The following is an 18,474-nucleotide window of genomic DNA, read 5'->3' as shown; positions in this document are numbered from 1 at the left end:
AAGCCTGGAAAGCTAGGAATGGCTCAGGTTATGGAGAACCTGAAATGCTGGACAGAGGATTTCATATCTCATCCTGGGGAAAGAGGGCATCATTGGAGTTTATTGAGTATCATGCAGTGTGTGCTTCAGGAAAATCACCAAGATCTCTCCACTCATAGCCACCACTTCAATACCTCTCACCTAACTTATTCAGCAGCCTCCTCCTAATTGGAGTCTCACTACTCCAGGAGTGGGGAATTACCATCTCGAGGCCACATGTGACCCTCTAGGTCTCCAAATGCAGCCCTTTGACTAAATCTAAACTTCACAGAACAAAAGGATTTGTTCTGTAAAGCTTCACTCAGTCAAAAGGCTGCACTTGAGGACCTAGAGGGCCACATGTGTCCTCAAGGTGGCAGGTTCTCCACCCCTGTACTACTCCAGTCCACAGTGGGAAGCTAGGTGGTGCAGCGGATAGAGCACCAGTGCAGGAGTCAGGAGGACCTGAGTTCAAATCTCATCTCAGACACTTGACACTCACTAGCTGTGTGACCTTGGGCAAGTCACTTAACCCCAACTGCCTCATCCTGGGTCACCTCCAGTCATCCTGATGAATATCTGGTCTCTGGATTCAGATGACTCTGGAGGAGAAGTAAGGCTGGTGACCTGCGCAGCCCTCCCTCACTCAAAACAAAGTCAAGTGCAAGTCATGTCATTTCTCTGATGGCGTGGTCTTCCTTGTAACAAAGGACAAACACTCACTCCAGTCCACGCTGTACACTACTGCCCAAGGTAATTTAAGCATAGCTACAACAGTGAAACTCCTCAGCTCAATCAACTCCAGTGGCTTCCAGTTGTCTCGATAAAATCTAAACCTTATATACCTTTAAATGTCCTACATAGCCTGGCCACAATTTATCTTTCCAGTCTCAATGGATATCAGTCTTGAACTAATCCAAGGAAATTGGCCTCTCTCTTCTTCGTGCATAACGTTTCAACTCCCAGCTCTTCCATATGACTGAAATGCACTCACTCCTACCCCCCACATCAAAAAGTTCCTTTCTTTTGAACACAGTTCAAGCACTAGCTTCTACAAAAAGGCTTCCTTATTTCTCCCCCAAGTACTAGTGCCCACTCACCCCAAACTATCTTGTATTTAGCTGCTTTGTATATATGTATATTTATTCACTTTATACATTTTGCATAGATTTGCATAGATTATATACTTTGCATATATTTCTCTTTGTCTACTTTATATTTGTACTTTATATATTTATACCGGTACTTGTTTCCCCACTTAGAATTTAAACTTCTTGGGAGTAGGACTTGGACTTGTATCCACAGTATCTGGTGAAAAGCAGGTACTCCTGAAGTATCTCTTGATTGACTGAAGAATGGTTTAGGCAGAGTGGGCAGAGACTCAAGGCAGGGAACTCTGTCGGGAGGTGATTATCATGTCCAGGTGAGAGGTGATGAGGTCTTGAACTAGACTGATGGTTGTGTGAGTGGAGAGAATTGCAAGTCTATGAGAGATGTTGTAAAAGGAAGAAAGAATAAGACTGTGGTAGGTTGGTTCTGAGAGGTGAGCAAGAGTGGGGAGTTGAGGACTAACCTGAGGTTGAGCCCAGGATAACAATAGTAAGAGAAGTAGGGAAGAGGAGTGGATTGGGAGTCCTGAGGCTTGTAGTAGGCCAGTTAAGTCTGAAATACCTGTGGCACATTCCGTTCTGTGTGTCCAAAAAGCAGTTGGTTTAGTACTTTTACTCAGGATAGAGACTAAGACTGGGTATATAGCCATGGGAATCATCTGCATAAAGATATTAATTTAAGCCATGGAAGCTAATGAGATCAGCAGTGAGTTAGTACAGAGGGAAAAAAGAAAAGGTGCCCAGGAATAAATGAAAAGATAACACAAACAAAGGTAACAGAGAGGTCAGACAGGTAAGAAGAATACCAGGGGAGAGCAGTGTCTCAAAAACCTAGAGAGGAGAAAATATCCAGGACCACAGGGTGGTCTACAATGTCAAAAGCTTTCAGAGAGCTCAAGAAGAGGCGTAAGAAAAGGTCAAGAGATTAGGCAATTAGATCACTGGTGACTTTGGAGAGGGCACTTCCAGTTGAATGATGAGGTTGGAAGCTAGATTGCAGAAGGTTCAGAAGAGAAGACAGGAAAACAAGTGGAGTCTCTTAGTGTAGCTGACTTTCTCAAGAAGGTTAGCTGAGAATGGAAGGAGATATGGCGTAATAGCTTTGGGGGAGAGTAGGATCAAGTGACAATTTTTTAAGGATGAGAGAGGTACTGATGGGAATAGGGAAGGAGCAAGTAGATAGGGAGAGATTGAAGATGAGCGAGTGGGAATTTTGGCAGGAGGGGAATCTTAGAAAAATGAGACCAAGAGTTCTAGTAGAGGTGTTGACCTTGGTAAGAAGAAAGACCATCCCATCTGAGACTGAGTGGAGAGGTGAGTGAGGGAAGACATCTGAGTGATCATCAGAGACAAGGGAGAAGAGGAAACTTTTGGCAAATGGCCTCAGTTTTTTCTATGACGCATGAGTTGAGGTCATTAGCAGAGAAGAAGGGGTGCAATGGGTGGCTTGAGGAGAGGAGACATTTTAGAACAGCCATTTTGGAGAGTTAGATAGTGAATCTATAAGAGAGGAATAAGATAATTGCCTTGCTGTAGTGAGGATCCAGTTGAGATTAGATAACAAATTTGTAGGGGAACCAATCAGCATGGTTTTGTGATTTCCTGGAGGAAATCAACATTTGAATGAGGCAAATGGTAGGGGTAATGCAGGGTTTGGGTTTGGCAAGGTATAACTAGCTATAGGATGGGGTGGGGGGGAATAAAGGATTCAGGATGATACCACAGAGTTAAATTGATTCAGGTTGAGATAGGGTAGACAGGAGAATAGCCAGGGCAATACATGGGGAAGTGGCAGAGTTAGGGATTTGAATTCAGATGTTCATTTCAGGGCTCTTTTCACCATTACCATTTTATGTCTTGTTACTTTTTTTTTTTAACATGAAAATAAAAACTGATTTCCTCAATTTTGCTCTAAAATTTCCATGACTCCCTCCCCCTTAATCTTAGAGGTATTCCTGACTCTGCAATCAACATGCACGAGTTATACATATATAAAGTCTGTATACATATATAAAGTCCAAGCATGTTACTTCCATTGTCCTTGCTAGAGGAAACAACTTAGAATAATCTTTTTACAAATCTTTTCCAATTTTCTTCAGTCTGTTGTCCTCTTCCATTGTTGTCTTCAAATATCTAGAGGTGGCACAATCATGAGAGAATTGAGGGTTGGATATTCAAGGTATCTTAAGCAGAGGAAAATACCAAAGACATGGGAAGAATTTAATACCTTATTAATGCACATGCATACACACACACACACACACACACACACACAGGTGAGAAAACAACAATAACTATTGATCTAGGTTGTCCCTGGGTCTCCCATTGATACAAAATCTTTATGAAAACCATCTAAATATGAATCAAAGGCATCCTCAATGAGAGTTTAAGTAGAGAACAAACAGGCTTTCTCAAGCAATATTTAACAACAGATCATTTGTTTACCATTTCACAATTGACTGCCGGAAGTAGAAGAATCTAAGATGCCCCTGTGATTTTTCCTTATTGTTTGCTGGTTATAAACATTTGATTTATTTAGTAGAGGAAAATGAACCTTGTCAGACCCTTCAAGAGCAAAGTATCTACCCTCTATACATTAAAATCACCCAAGATTCCTTGTATAAGAGAAATAACCTTGGTCAGTGATCTTCTGATCCCAAATATTGGTGGAGGAATAAAGCTAGGAGATGTACTTATACTCACAAAGGTTTTGACCACCATGGTGGAGATGTATACTGTCCAAGTGGTTTGGGAGGTCTTCCTGATGTTCCTGGCTTCTTACTTATTGCCTCAGGCCTTGGAAAGTTGGAGAGCCTCTTGGAAGAGATCTGTAATCACTAAAAAGAGTTTGGTGAGGAAAAAAGCAAATGTAGGAAAGAAGACTAAGTGACTAAACTATCTTTTACCCAAAATTCACAATGAATTTCTTGTTTAAAATTTGTATTTTTTTAATCAGCAAAAATTTACTTTCTTATCTTCCGAACCCAAACTGCCTCTCCTTGCTTAAGAACAAAAGAAAAACAAAATTCCATTCCATGTATAGTCAAGCAAAGCAAATTCCCATTGTCCATCTCCATATAAAAAAAAGTCTCATTCTGCTCTTTGAATCCTTCAACTCTCAATCAGGAGGTGGGTTCACCGTTAGTCCTCTGGAGTTGTGGTTGGTCGTTACATTGGTAAGAGTTTCTAATTCTTTCAAAATCATTCTTTTTACCCTGTAGTTGCCACTGTATAAATTGTTCTGATTCTGTTCATTTCACTCTGCATCCATTCATATGAGTCTTCCAAGGTTTCTCTGGAACCACCCCTTTCATCATTTCTTGCCACAAAATAATATTCCATCACGCCTAGACAGTATAATGTGTTCATCTATTCCCCTATATATGAATGCTCCCTCAGATTCTTTGCCATCTCAAGAGTTATAAACATTTTTGTACATCCTTAAAATTTGTTGTACTAAGGACTAATCCCACAATCTCGCCTCCTGTTAATTCCCCCTCCCCTATTTCTTCATTGCTATTTCCCTGTTGAGTGAAATGCACTTCTGTACCTAAGTCTGTCTGTCTGTCTGTCTGTCTATCTCTCTCTCTCTCTCTCTCTCTCTCTCTCTCTCTCTCTCTCTCTTCTCCTTCTCTGTATTCTTTTTTCCTTTAACCTGTTCAGATGACAGTGAAGTTCAAATGCTAGCCTCCCTGACCCTTCTCCTTGTTTGTATAGATGTCTTTCGCATCTTGATTATGTGAGATAATTTTCCGTGAACTTCCTTTCTCTTCTCCCTACTCCACTCTCTCCCTCCCCATTGTAGTCCTTTTCCTCTCTCCTTCCATTCTTCAGTTAGGACCCTCCACTCTCAGGCCTTGTCTAGACTCCTTCTGTGAGTCCTGATGATGATGAGGTTCAGAAGGGACAAAAAAAAAAAAGAATAAAATAAAATATATAGGATCACAAAAGAAAAAAAAAGAAGGGACACAGGTATCATCTCATATTTGAATGTAAGTAATTTATTCTTGTTTAGTCATTATTATTCTTTCATGTTTTTCTTTTAATGTTTCTCTTAACTCCTATGTTTGAACTTCAAAGTTTCTATGAAACTCTGGTCTTTTCATCTAATTCATAAAAGGTCCATTCCACATACTTACCAGCCTGCCTACCCTACCCCCAACCCTTGCCCCTTAGCATTATACCTAGTTTTGCTGAGTAGATTAATCTTGGCTAAAAACCTTTGCTTTAAGGAACTTCCAAGTCCTCCATTCTTTCAGAATGGAAGCTACTAAATCTTTTATGACCTTGACTGTGGCTACTTGCAGTATTTTTACTTTAACCTAACATTCTGGATTTTGGCTATTATGTTACTGGGAGTTTCTCTTTTGGAGTTTCTTTAAGGAAGTGATTAATGTCTCTAGTTTTTCTGAGATCTGGACGGTATTCTTTTATGATTTATATAAATTTCTTGATATATGATGTCTAGATTCTTTTTTGTTTTTTAGTCACAGAGTTCAGATAGTTCGTTAGTTCTTCAGTTTTTTTTTTCTTCCATCTTTTCCAGGTCATTTGGTTTTGCTATAGATTCCTTACATTTTGTTCTATTTTTTTCCAATCTTTTGAATTTGTTTCTAGTATTTCTTGTTGTTTCGTGGAGCCATTGGCTTGTCATTGCTAACTGGCTAATTATTGATTGTGTAAGATTTTGTATGTCTTGTGCCAAACTGCTAATTCCCTTTCCAATTCTTTCTTTCATAGCTCTCATTTCTCATCCAGTTTTCTGCTCAAGAACTTTTTTGTTTGGAGAATTAGATCAATATTTTGAAGCCCTTTGGACACTGCAGCTCTTTTAATTTATTGTAATACACAATTCATTCTTTGCAGCCCAACTATTCTTGAACAAAGCTGAACTTAAAGCTTGAAAAAAAAAGATTAATAAAAAAATTTACCTAGCAAAAGATTATAACTTAAATTAAAATTTACAATCCCGTAACAATATTTTTAAACTTGTGCCTTATATCTTCCAGGAATTCTAATTGAGTTTGTGCCGCATCTGTGTATTTTTCTAAGGCTTTGCTTGTAGATGTTTTAGAGTTATTCTCATCTGTATGTGTGATTTGAATCTCCCTGCCACCACAATAGCTCATTGTGCTGGAGTTCTTTTTTTGTTTGACCTTCTTCCAGCCTACTTCCTGACCTTGGACTTGATCTTATGTCTAGGTTCTGCTGTACTTCTAGAAGGCAGGTCTGTTACTGCTTTCTAGAAGTATTGAGTATTGTGTTATTCCAGGAGTGAAGGACAGGCCGGGGATCCAAAAGCTTTCAGTGCTCTCAAAATGATGTGATCCAGGGCAAAGTCTGATTGCTACGCTCTGGTCTGGGCAAAGTCTGATTGCTATGATCTGGTATGATCTTTGCAAGTTTCTGGCTTATGTTTGGTAGACTCAAGACTATATGTTGCTAGATCCAGACCCTCTCATACTGGTTTAGTGGCAGAACCAAAGGTTCCCCTTTGGTCTGAGATTCCTGCCCTCGTTATTTCTGGGCAAATTGGACTAGATGCTGGAACTGAGACCCTGCTCTGCTCCTGGGGTGGGTGGTGTCTGAAGCACACCGCTACAGCTGACTGCTGAACTTCTTTCTTTTTATACTGCCCAGGGTCTCTCTACTTAAGAACACTATTCCTTCCAGTCCCCCAAGATCTGTGATTGGAAGTGGATACTGGATGAAAAAGCTGCTGTGCTGCCCTGGTGTGGGTCTGAAGGTACCCCAGTATGAGTCTTGAATCTCTTCTTACCCTGGGCCCCCATCATCCTGACCTCTCTATCTCCCTATGCTGACTTGAGCTGGACAAATAACTCACTGTGATTTCTTCTGGATTTCCCCATCAGGATTCAGTCTGATGCATTTTCTAGGTCTGTTCAGAGGAGTTTTGTGTACTGCTTCCTGCTATTATCATCTTAGTTCCACCCCCAATATAAAGTGAATTCTAAAGATCTAGGATACATTGTACAGAAGGACAAGGAGTGGGACTCAGAACTGAACAAAAGAAAGGAGAGTAGAATGAACTGATTTCAGGAAATTGCAAAAGCAAAACTCCTTTAATAAATCCAAGCTTCTCATGAAGGTGAAGGCCCATCTTTTTAATAACAATGTTCTGCTGGCATTGCTATCAGGCAGCAAAACAGGAGTATGAGAATCTCTGAAGAAAGGTTCCTGGTGTGAACATACTGTAACACAACATCAGTGAGGAGCTTTGAAGGGCTGAGCTAATTGATATTAAAAAAAAAAAAAGAAAGAAAGGAATTATACGATAGGAAGAGAAAATGCTTTGGTGATGTGACAAGGATGAGGGTTGATGTCCCAAGGCAGCTAAGTGACCCAGTGGATACACACTGGGCTTGGAGTCATGAAGATCTAAGCTCAAATCCAGCCTCAGAAACTTACTAGCTGCATGATTTGGGCAAATATTACATCTCTTTTGGCCTCAGTTTCCTCAACTGTAAAATGGGGATAAGAATGGCATCTACCTCCCATAGTTGTTGTGAGGGCCAAATGAGACAGTAAAGCACTTAACACAATTCCTGGAAAATAACAGACACTACATAATATTTATTCTCTTTCCTTCCTTTTCCTTCCCTTCCCTTCTCTTCCCTTCCTTTTCTCTTCTCCCAGAAGCTCTGGGAGTTTCTCGAATCAAGAGTATGTCCTTGAAGATGATAAAGTGGTGGGAAGAGGTGTGGCAAACCCCTTTCCTCCTGCCCCCAAATATCTAGAAAATGCAAGTCTTCATCAGGAAATCCAAGAAATAAAAATCAATGAGACATTTTTTCCCGGTCAGGTCATGAGAGGGAGACAAAGAGGTCTAGAGACACTAGGGACAAAGTCTAGTCGGGAATGGTCATATAGCATTCCAATATAGGGAGAATTGGTGCATCGGAGCAAGAAGAGGTCCCAAATTCAGCACAGAGGAGATTAAACTTCTGCAGGGTTCAGAGAAACATGGAAACTGGCAGATATTTGCCAATAATCCAGTTCTGGGTCACAAATCCAGGGTGGGCTGAGAAGGGGACTTGCATCTAGAGGCATTTCATTAAGGAGTAGTCCTTGGCTCTAGGATGTGTACTGATTAAGGAGCAAGTTCAGAAGTAAGCAGTAGCTATGTGCCTCAGAGCCCAAAAGGGCAGTATGATCTTCATTCTAATTAACACCCCAGGCTGTTCCTTAAATGGGAATAATCAGTGCAGGAATCCCAGAACAAAGAGGAGTCTGCAATTCTGTTATTCTTTACCAACAGAATTTTCTAGCTGTCTGACAGTGACTGAGTTTAGCAGCAGTCTACTGGAACTTAAAATGGGGCAAGCCCATAGTCATGATGCTTTGACTCAAACTCAGCTCTGAAACTTTCAGAGCTTAGAGCAGAAGGGCAGGAATCCAACTTTGCCCTGGATCATAGCACTTTTGGGACACTCAGTCAGAGCTGTCCCTCCTATCTCAAGAAAATAGCAGCAGGCTCAGTCCATACATTCTCTGAAGTGTACAGAGCCCAGCTCTCACATAAAGTCCCAAAGCAAAAAGTAGGCTAGATGAAAGAGCAAACAAAAGAAGAATCCTATTATCAAAAGCTATTGTAACAGGAAACTCAAGACACAAAGTCAAGGAAAGAGAATGATTCCAAAGCATTTACAACCAAAGACTAAAATAGCAAAAATAAAAACAGTTTGAGTACAAGTTTAACTAAAATTGTTGGAAGAGAAAAAGCAAGAAGTAAGCATTAAAGAGTTTAAACTTTTAAAATTGAGTTTTATTTTTTCAATTATCAAGTATTTCCCACTCAGCTTCCCTCCCCTCTCTCCCATTGAACAAAAAGAGAAAAAAAAAAACCACCTGGAACAAACATGCATCATCAGACAAAACAAATTCTCATATTGGCTATTTCCAAAAATGTGTGCCTCATTCTGCATTTTAAGTCCATTACCTCTCTATCAAGAAGTAAGTGACGTGTTTTATCTTCTGTCCTCTGCACTCATGATTTATCATCTTATTGATCAGAATTTTTTCTTGCTTTAAAAAAATGAATTTCATTTTATTTTCAGGTTCAAATTCTCCCCTTCCCTCTGCCTTCTCTCCTACCCATTGAGAAGGCAAGAAAAACAAAGCCCATTACAGACATATATAGTCATGCCAAAAGAATTCCACATTAGAATGTTTTTATAAATTAAATGAAAACACTAAACAAAAAAGTAGAATATTATATTAATAGCTAACTATTATACTGAGTTCATTATGTGTCAGGTACTGTGCTAAGAATTTTACAATTATTATCTCATTTGACCTCACAGCATCCCTAAGAGGTAGGTCCTATTATTATTCCCATTTTATAGTTGAGGAAACTGACACAGGCAGTGATTAAATGACTTGCCCATGGTCACACAACTAGGAAGTGTCTGAGGCTAAATTTGAATTCAGGTCTTCCTGACTCCAGAGCCAATGTTCTGGTCACTGCACCACCTAGCTGTCCCTAAAAAAAAAAAAAAAAAAAAAGAGAGAGAATTATAAAAGAAAGAATTAGAAAAAGAATTAACAACTTGGCACAAGATGTCCAAATCCTTGCTCAAGCAACAAACTCCCTGGAAATTAGAATGGATCAAATAGAAGCTAATGAATCCATGAGACAACAAAAGTTACTAAAGAAACAAAATTAAAAGACTGGAGAAAAAAATATGTAAGGTATCTCACAGCAAAAACAAATGATCTGGAAAACAGATCAGAGAGATAATTTAATTAAGAATCACTGGACTGCCTGAAATCCATGACCAAAAAAAGGGACTAGATGTATTTCAAAGAATGACAAAAGAAAATTGCCCAGATCTCGTAGAACCAGAGGGCAAAATAGAATCCATTAGTTATCTCCCAAAAGAAAGTCCCAAATGAAAACTCCCAGGAACATTATAACCAAAATCCAGAGCTTCCAGGTCAAAGAAAAAATACTTCAAGAAACGAAAAAGAAAGAATTCAAGTACCAACAAGCCAAAGTCAGCCTCACACGTGATTTGGCATCCACCATTGTGAAGCTTGGAATACAATACTCTGAAAGGCAAATGATATAGATTTCCAAGCAAAAGTAACCTACCCAGAAAAATGGAATTAATCCTGTTGGGGATGGGGTGGATTTTTAATGAAATAGAGAACTTCCAAGCAAAAAGATCAGAACTATATAGAAATGTTGTAGTGCAAACACAATAGTCAAGAGAAACATAAAAATGTAAACATGAAGAAATAATTATAAAGGACTAAATAAGGATAAACTGTTTATATTCTAATATGAGATGAGACTTGTGAACCCTGTCATCATTAAGGGGACTTAGAGAGAATCTGATTAGACAGAGGACCTGGGAGTAGTTCTGTTATTGTATGGGGCCAGGGGTGGACTGGGGGAAGGAAATTTTCTCACATAGAAGAACAAATGTAGGTTGATTGATAAAGACAAGGAAGAAGCGAAGCTGGGGACGAGTGGGGTGGGGAGGGGAATGGGCAACACTTGCACCTCATTGTCCTCTGAACTGGTAAACAGGAAAATGCACACACATGAAGTGGAACATAGAAATACAATTCATTTAATAGGGAAACAGGAGGAAAAGGGGAGAAAGAGGGAGGAACCAAAGGAAGAATAGATTAAGGGAGGGAGTAGTTCTAAACAAAACAAACCTAAGAATCTACAGAAATATTTATAGCAGTTCCTTTTGCTGTAGCAAAGTATTGGAAACCAAAGAGGTGCCAATCAATTAGGGAATGGCTGGAAAAGTGCTGGTATATAAATATGATGAAATAGTATTGTTCGATAAGAAATAATGAAAGAGGTGGTTTTTGTGAAACCTGGGAGAGGCAGATAGATGATACTACTTTTCATATGAGAGATAGAGCCCTGGGCCTGGAGTCAGAAAGATCTAAGTTCAAATCCAGGCTCATACTAACTGTGTGACCCTGGGCAAGTCACAACCTCTATCTTGATGTTCATATATGTTTGCGGTCTTCCTTAGGAGATGCAGAATTGGAAGAACATAATAGAGTGGGGTGTCCACTAAGATAGCTGTTATACAATTCTTCTGGTGTCTGGGCAATGCTCACAGCCTCCTTCTACCGAGTAGGTGAATTCAACTGTAAAATGATAATAAGATCAGATGAGATGTTATTTGTAAAGTGTTTAGCAGAGTTGCAGAGACTCCAGAGACATACTAGGTACTTAATAAATTCTTATTTATTCCCTCGATTGTATGAACTGGTGTAGAACGAAGCAAGCAGAAGCAGCAGGAGGACAATTGATACAACGGGTAACTGAGTGGTGCAGTGGACAGAGCATTGGCCCTAAAGTCAGGAGGACTTGAGTGCAAATGTGACCTGACACTTACTAGCTATGTGACCCTGGGCAAGTCACATGAAAAAAATAAAAAAAAAAAGACTTAGGAACTCTGTCCCTAGCAACGCGTCACCTGATTCTTGGGGGCGGGGTCTTGATTAGGTCCCAGAGGCTGGAGCTGCGGCCGCGATGTCTCTGTCCGTTTTCCCAGAGCTCTACTTCAACGTGGACAACGGCTACTTGGAAGGGTTGATCCGGGGCTTGAAGGCCGGCTTGCTGAAGCTGGCAGATTACCGCCACCTGGAGCAGTGTGAGTCGCTCGAGGATGTCAAACTACACCTCCAGACCACGGACTACGGGAACTTTCTGGCGAATGAGACATCCCCCCTAACGGTGTCAGTCCTTGACGACAAACTCAGGGAGAGGATGGTGGCCGAGTTTCGCCACCTGAGGAGTCAGGCCTACGAACCGCTGGCCAGTTTCCTGGACTTCATCACCTACAGCTACATGATCGACAACGTCATCCTGCTGATCACAGGGACCTTGCATAATCGCAGCGTTGTGGAGCTTGTCCACAAGTGCCACCCACTAGGTAGCTTTGAGCAGATGGAGGCCGTGAGCATTGCTCAGACACCAGAAGAATTATATAACGCTATCTTAGTGGACACCCCACTCTATTCATTTTTCCAAGACTGCATCTCTAAGGAAGACCTCGAGCAGATGAACATCGAGATCATTCGTAACACACTGTACAAAGCCTACCTAGAGGCTTTCTACAAGTTCTGCACCTCTCTGGGGGGCATTACAGCACTTAACATGTGTCCTATCCTGGAATTTGAGGCTGACCGCAGAGCCTTCATCATCACCCTCAACTCGTTTGGCACTGAGCTCTCCAAGGAGGACCGGGCCAAGCTGTTTCCACACTGTGGGAAGCTCTACCCTGAGGGTTTGGCTCTGCTGGCCCAGGCAGAGGACTACAAGGAGGTCAAAACTGTGGCTGACTACCATCTGCAATATAAACGTCTCTTTGAAAGGGCTGGTAGCAATCCCGGCGATAAGACCTTGGAGGACCGATTCTTTGAGTACGAGGTGAAACTGAACAAGATGACCTTTCTCAACCACTTCCACTTTGGTGTCTTCTATGCCTTCGTGAAGCTCAAGGAGCAGGAGTGTCGTAACATTATTTGGATCGCTGAGTGCATCGCCCAGGGCAACCGGACCAAGATCCATAACTATGTCCCCATCTTTTAGCTCCCTCCTCTGATCCCCCTGTTTCCTATCTTTTGGTCATGACTCCACAAGGTCCCCTGGACACAGATGGTGGGTCCTCATGCATATGTGTATTTGTAGTGGTCACTATTTTGACCTGTTGCATGTGCATTTAATACTGATGAAGCAGGGCTCCCTCTCTCCCATTCCCCAACCTCTAGACTTGGTTCTCTGATGCTAAAGGGTGGGGTTCTAAGCCTGGTATCAGAGCTGAGCCCCCCACTCCCATAAGTGACCTCTGTAACTTCCGTGTTGTTAAAACCCTTGCCTAAGAAAGATGAACATAGGGGTACCCCTGTCTCGATGTTTTTCAGCTATTAAAGGCATCTGAGAAGCATTCTGAGGCATTTGATATTCCTTCAAAAAAAACAGCTTGATTGCCCTATCTTTTACCCAACTCTTACCAGTCTCTTTCCCCTCATATGCCTCAGGCCCCTATTCCCAGTGGAGATTCCCAGTATAGTGTTAGGGACAAGGGAGTAACCCACATAGACATCCCTCTCCACAACATACACCCATGCATACATATATATACATACATAGACCTGCCTCCCCCACCCACCCACGTTCCCACAAACATAAGCCAGGGCTCTGGCTCTAGTAACAATATCATCCTTAACCAGGAGGCTTTGGTACAGGTCAGGGAACTATGCAGAACCTTCTCCACCAACTGGGGTGTCTCTCTTCCCTCAAACTCACCCTAAGTTCTTGTGTTTCTCCTAACAATAAAGCTTCTATTCTGTGAAAAAATTAAAAAAAAAATGTTAAAAAAGAGACTTAGGACCTCTGATCAATGTTATGACTAGCCATGATTCCAAAAGACTCATGATGAAACATGCTACTCATCTCCTGATAGTGAAGTGAAAGACATTGCAGATTGAGACGTATTTTTCTGAACATGACCAATATGGAATTTTTGACAAGAGGTCAGCCAAAAAGCCTGAGGACAATCAGAAAGGGGGTCCCCAGTAAAGCCAGGGCAAGTGCTCAGTAGCATCCTAGTATGACCAGAGACAGGACAAGAAAAAGTATTATGCAGGATTCTGTGTCTGGAGGTACCAAGAACAGAGATCTTCCTCAGGAATGCTCATGGGTGGTCTGAAACCCCCAAGTAGGAACTTTGGAAGCCTTACAGAGAAGGGCAGCAACTAGTATGGTGCTACATTACTCAGGCAGGGACATCCTAGGGCCAAGGCCTCTGAGGTCCCTTTGTGCTCTGTGAGGCTGCAGCAGGGGCTAAAGAGACTTCACTCTGAACTTCAGAGATCCAGAGGAGCCTAACCCTGGGAGGTCAAAGCAGGAACTCAGACGATTTAGACTGAGATCAGACAGGGCCTATCTCTCCCCTAAAAAGCATAGAAAAGTGTGGGAGCCATGTTCTGGCAGAAAGCCCCAATTCAAGAGCTAAAGCTGGAGAGAATAATAAAAGACAGTTTAAAAAAACTGTAAAAAAAAATTGTCATGAATCTAGGTCTCCTAAAAGATTCCTGCAAGCAGAGACTCAAGGGGGGAGAATATAATTTCTCTTAAGAATCCCATGAATACCTAGAAGAAATAAAATGAAAGCTCTGGAGGAAGGAAATGAAGAATGAACAACTTTGAAGAGAAGGTGTTAAATCTTAGTCAAGTAGAACAGACTGAAAATTTTCTCCTGTTGTTCAGTCATGTCTGACTCTTTTTGACCCCATTTGCAGTTTTCTTGGCAAAAATAATACAGTGGTTTATCATTTCCTTCTCCAGCTCATTTTACAGATGAGGAACTGAGGCAGACAGGGTTAAGTGACTTGCCCAGGTTCACACAGCTAGGAAGTGTCTGAGTCCAGATTTGAACTCAGGAAGATGAGTTTTCCTGACTATAGGCCAGGGAAATAAGTATGGGGATGGAGAGTATATGGCATGGCAAAGATAATAATAGAGGATAATAACAGAGAATTTGTTGCAAACAAAACAAACTTCCTGATTCTGAGGGGAGAAAATTAAAAAGATAAAATAAAAGTAGAAGAAAGAACTAGAGTCTAAGGGAATGGGGGCCTTAGTTTGCCTCATAGACTACCCAAGAATGGCTGCAAAAAATGTAATATATGAATGTAATTGAATATTATTGTACCTTAAGGAATGACAAAAGAGATGATTTTAGAGAGCCCTGAGTAGAATGAATTGCTGAAGCATGAAGTGAGAACAGTCAGGAGAAAAATGTATACAAAGACAGTAAAGAAAAACAACTTTTGAGGACTTAAGAACTGTGATCGACATAGTGGCCAAACTTGCCTCTTGAGGATCTGTAATAAAGCTAGTTATGCATTTTCTGATAGAAAGGTGATGGATGACATACAGAAAGAGAAATACATTTTTGGATATGACCCTTGGCTAGATTAATTTTTCGGGGGGGGGTATATTTATTTGTCAAAAGGACTTTTATTCTTTGTCTTCATTTTTAATTCGAATGGAGGATAGAATGGGTTCACGATAATGATGACAAAGAGGGTTGTTGGCATATTTTTAAATGCACAGGAGAGAACAAGAATTCAAAAGGAAACGTGATCACAACAGTTTTGAGAATAGCCTGAAGATTTTATTATATACTTTTTAAAAATATGGCATTGATAAATTGATAAACGGTCAAACAATATGAACAAGCAGTTTTCCGAAGAAGAAATCAAAGCTATCCATAGCCCCATGAAAAAATGCTCAAAATTACTATTGATTAGAGAAATGCCAATAAAACCTATTCTGAGATATCACCTCACACCTATCAGATTGGCTAACATGACAGAAAAGGAAAATGACAAATACTGGAGGGCTTGTGAAAAAATGGGAACACTAATGCACTATTGATGGAGTTGTGTACTGGTCTAACTGTTACTGAGAACAAATTGGAACTATGCCCAAGGAACTATAAAACTTCCATGGCTATAAAACCCTTAGATCCAGCAATACCACCAACTACTAGGTCTGTTCCCAAAGAGATAAAAGAAAAGTCAAAAGGCGATACATTTACATAAATATTTATAGCGGCTCCTTTTGTGGTGGCTAAGAATTGGAAATGGAGAGGATACGCATCAATTGGGGAATGGCTGAACAAGTCGTGGTACATGATTGTGATAGAATACTATTACGCCATAGGAAATGACAAGCAGGATGCTTTCATAAAAATCTGGAATGACTTACATGAACTAATGCAAAGTGAACAGAACCAGGAGAACATTGTACCCAATAACAACAATATTATACAACAAGCAATTGTAAAAGACATAGCTATTCCCAGCAATATAATGATCTAAGACAATTCCACAGATCTTATAATGAAAAATGCTATGCATCTCCACATGGAAAAAAAAAATGATGGAGACTGCACATGTATAATTTCTATCAAATTGCTTGCCTTCTCAATAAGGGAGGAGAAAAAGAGGGAGAGAATTTGGAACTTAAATTTTTTTTAAATGAATATTTTAAATTGTTCTTACATGTTATTGGGGAAAAAAGATTTAATTAGGAAATAAAATAGATAAAATATATTTTAAAATGAAATCTATTTTTATTTTTTCCACTTAATAGTATTTTATTTTATTTTTTTCCAATTAATAGTACTTTTTCCAATTACAGGTTAAGATAGTTTTCAACATTCACTTTTATGAGATTTTAAGTTCCATTTTTTTCTCCCTCTCTCCTTCCCCTCCCACCTCCCCAAGACAGTAAGCAATCTGATGTTGGTTATACACATACAATCATATTAAACATGTTTCCACATTAACCGTGTTGTGAAAGAAGAATTAGAAAAAAAGGGAAAAAAAAACATAAGAAAGAAAAAAAGTGAAAATAGAAGGCTTCAATCTACATTCAGATTCCATAGTTCTTTCTCTGGATGTGGATAGCATTTTCTATCACAAGTCTTTTGGAATTGTCTTAGATCATTGTATTGCTGAGAAGAGCTAAGTCTTTCATAGCTGATCATCAACACAATGTTGCTGTTACTGTGTACAATGTTTTCTTGATTCTGCTCACTTCACTCAGCGTTAGTCCATGTAAGTCTTTCCAGGTTTTTCTGAAATCCACCTGAATCAAAGGGTATGAGCAGTTTTATAGACTTTTGGGCATAGTTCCAAATTGTTCTCCAGAATGGTTAGATCAGTTAACAACTCCACCAACAATAAATTATTGTTCCAGTTTTCCCACCTCTTCAACATTTATCATTTTCCTTTTCTGTCATATGAACCAATCTGATAGGTGGCACCTCAGAGTTGTTTTAGTTTGCATTTCTCTAATCAATAGTGATTTAGAGTATTTTTTTCATCTGACTATAAATAGCTTTCATTTCTTCATCTGAAAACTCCCTGTTCATATCCTTTGACCAGTGGGGAATGACTTATATTCTTATAAATTTGACTCAATTCTCTATATATTTGAGAAATGAGGCCTTTATCAGAAACGCTAGCTGTAAAAATTGTTTTCAATTTCCTTCTAATCTTGGATGCATTGTCTTTGTTTATGTAAAACCTTTTTAATTTAACGCAATCAAAATTATCCATTTTGCATTTCATAATGTTCTCTATCTCTTGCTTGGTCATAAATTCTTCCCATCTTCATGAATCTGACAAGCAAATAATTCCTTGCTCCCTTAATTTGCTTATGGTATCACCCTTTTTGTCTAAATCACATATCCATTTTGACCTTATCTTGGTATACAGTGTGAGATGATGCTCTATGCTATTTCTGCCATACTATTTTCCCATTTTCCCAGGAGTTTTTGTCAAATAGTGAGTTCTTATCCCAGAAGCTGGAGTCTTTCAGTTTATCAAGCAGTAGATTACCATAGTAATTTGTTACTGTGTCTTATGTACCTAACCTATTTCACTGATTCACTACTTTATTTCTTAGCCAGTGCCAAACAGTTTGATGATTGCCACTTTATAATATAATTTTAGATCTGCTATGGCTAGGCCACTTCCTTTGCATTTTTTCCCACTAATTCCCTTGATATTCTTGTCTTTTTGTCCTTCTAGATGAATTTTATTATATTTTTCCTACCTCTATAAAATTTTTTTTGGTAGTTTGATTGGTATGGCACAGAATAAATATATTAATTTAGGTTGAGTTGTTATTTTTATTATATTATCTCAACCTACTGAGCAATTGATATTATTCTAATTGTTTAAATTTTACTTTATTTGTGTGAAAAGTGTTTTATAATTGTATTCATATAGTCTCTGGGTTTGTCTTGGCAGGTAGTCTTCCACATATGCATTTCTCTTTCCATCACTTGCTGCTAGGCTTTGTTGTTATACAGAAATGCTGATGATTTATGTGAGTTTATTTTATATCCTGCAACTTGGCTAAAGTTGTTCATTATTTCAAGTAGTTTCTTAGTTGATTCTCTAAGTATATCATCATAGCATCTGCAAAGAATGATAGTTTTGTTTCCTCATTGTCTATTCTAATTCCTTCAAATTCTTTTTCTTTTCTTATTGTTAAAGCCAAAATTTCTAGTACAATATAGAACAATAATCGTGATAATGGGCATCCTTGTTTTACCCCCTGATTTTACTGGGAAAGTTTCTAACTTATTCCAATGCTTGCTAATGGTTTTAGATAGATGCTACTTATCATTTAAAGAAAAACTCAATTTATTCCTATGTTCGCTAGTGGTTTTTAATAGGAATGGATGATGTATTTTGTCAAAAGTTTTTCCTGCATCTATTGAGATAATCATATGATTTCTGTTAGTTTTGTTATTGATATGAT

At 39.4% G+C, this 18,474-nt stretch overlaps 1 pseudogene across 1 annotated transcript; it reads left to right on the top strand.

Annotated features, from left to right (window-relative positions):
- Positions 1 to 11,234: 11,234 nt before the first annotated feature.
- Positions 11,235 to 13,596, top strand: LOC140500038 (V-type proton ATPase subunit d 1 pseudogene; annotated as a pseudogene). Its single transcript, XR_011965612.1, has one exon. The product of XR_011965612.1 is annotated as a V-type proton ATPase subunit d 1 pseudogene (transcript).
- The last annotated feature ends 4,878 nt before the right edge of the window (positions 13,597 to 18,474 follow it).

The sequence above is a fragment of the Notamacropus eugenii genome, chromosome 4 (genome assembly GCF_028372415.1).
Source record: "Notamacropus eugenii isolate mMacEug1 chromosome 4, mMacEug1.pri_v2, whole genome shotgun sequence".
In the NCBI taxonomy this organism is placed as follows: domain Eukaryota; kingdom Metazoa; phylum Chordata; class Mammalia; order Diprotodontia; family Macropodidae; genus Notamacropus; species Notamacropus eugenii.
Note: the sequence above shows the minus strand (reverse complement) of the source record. Positions and strands in the feature narration are given on the sequence as shown.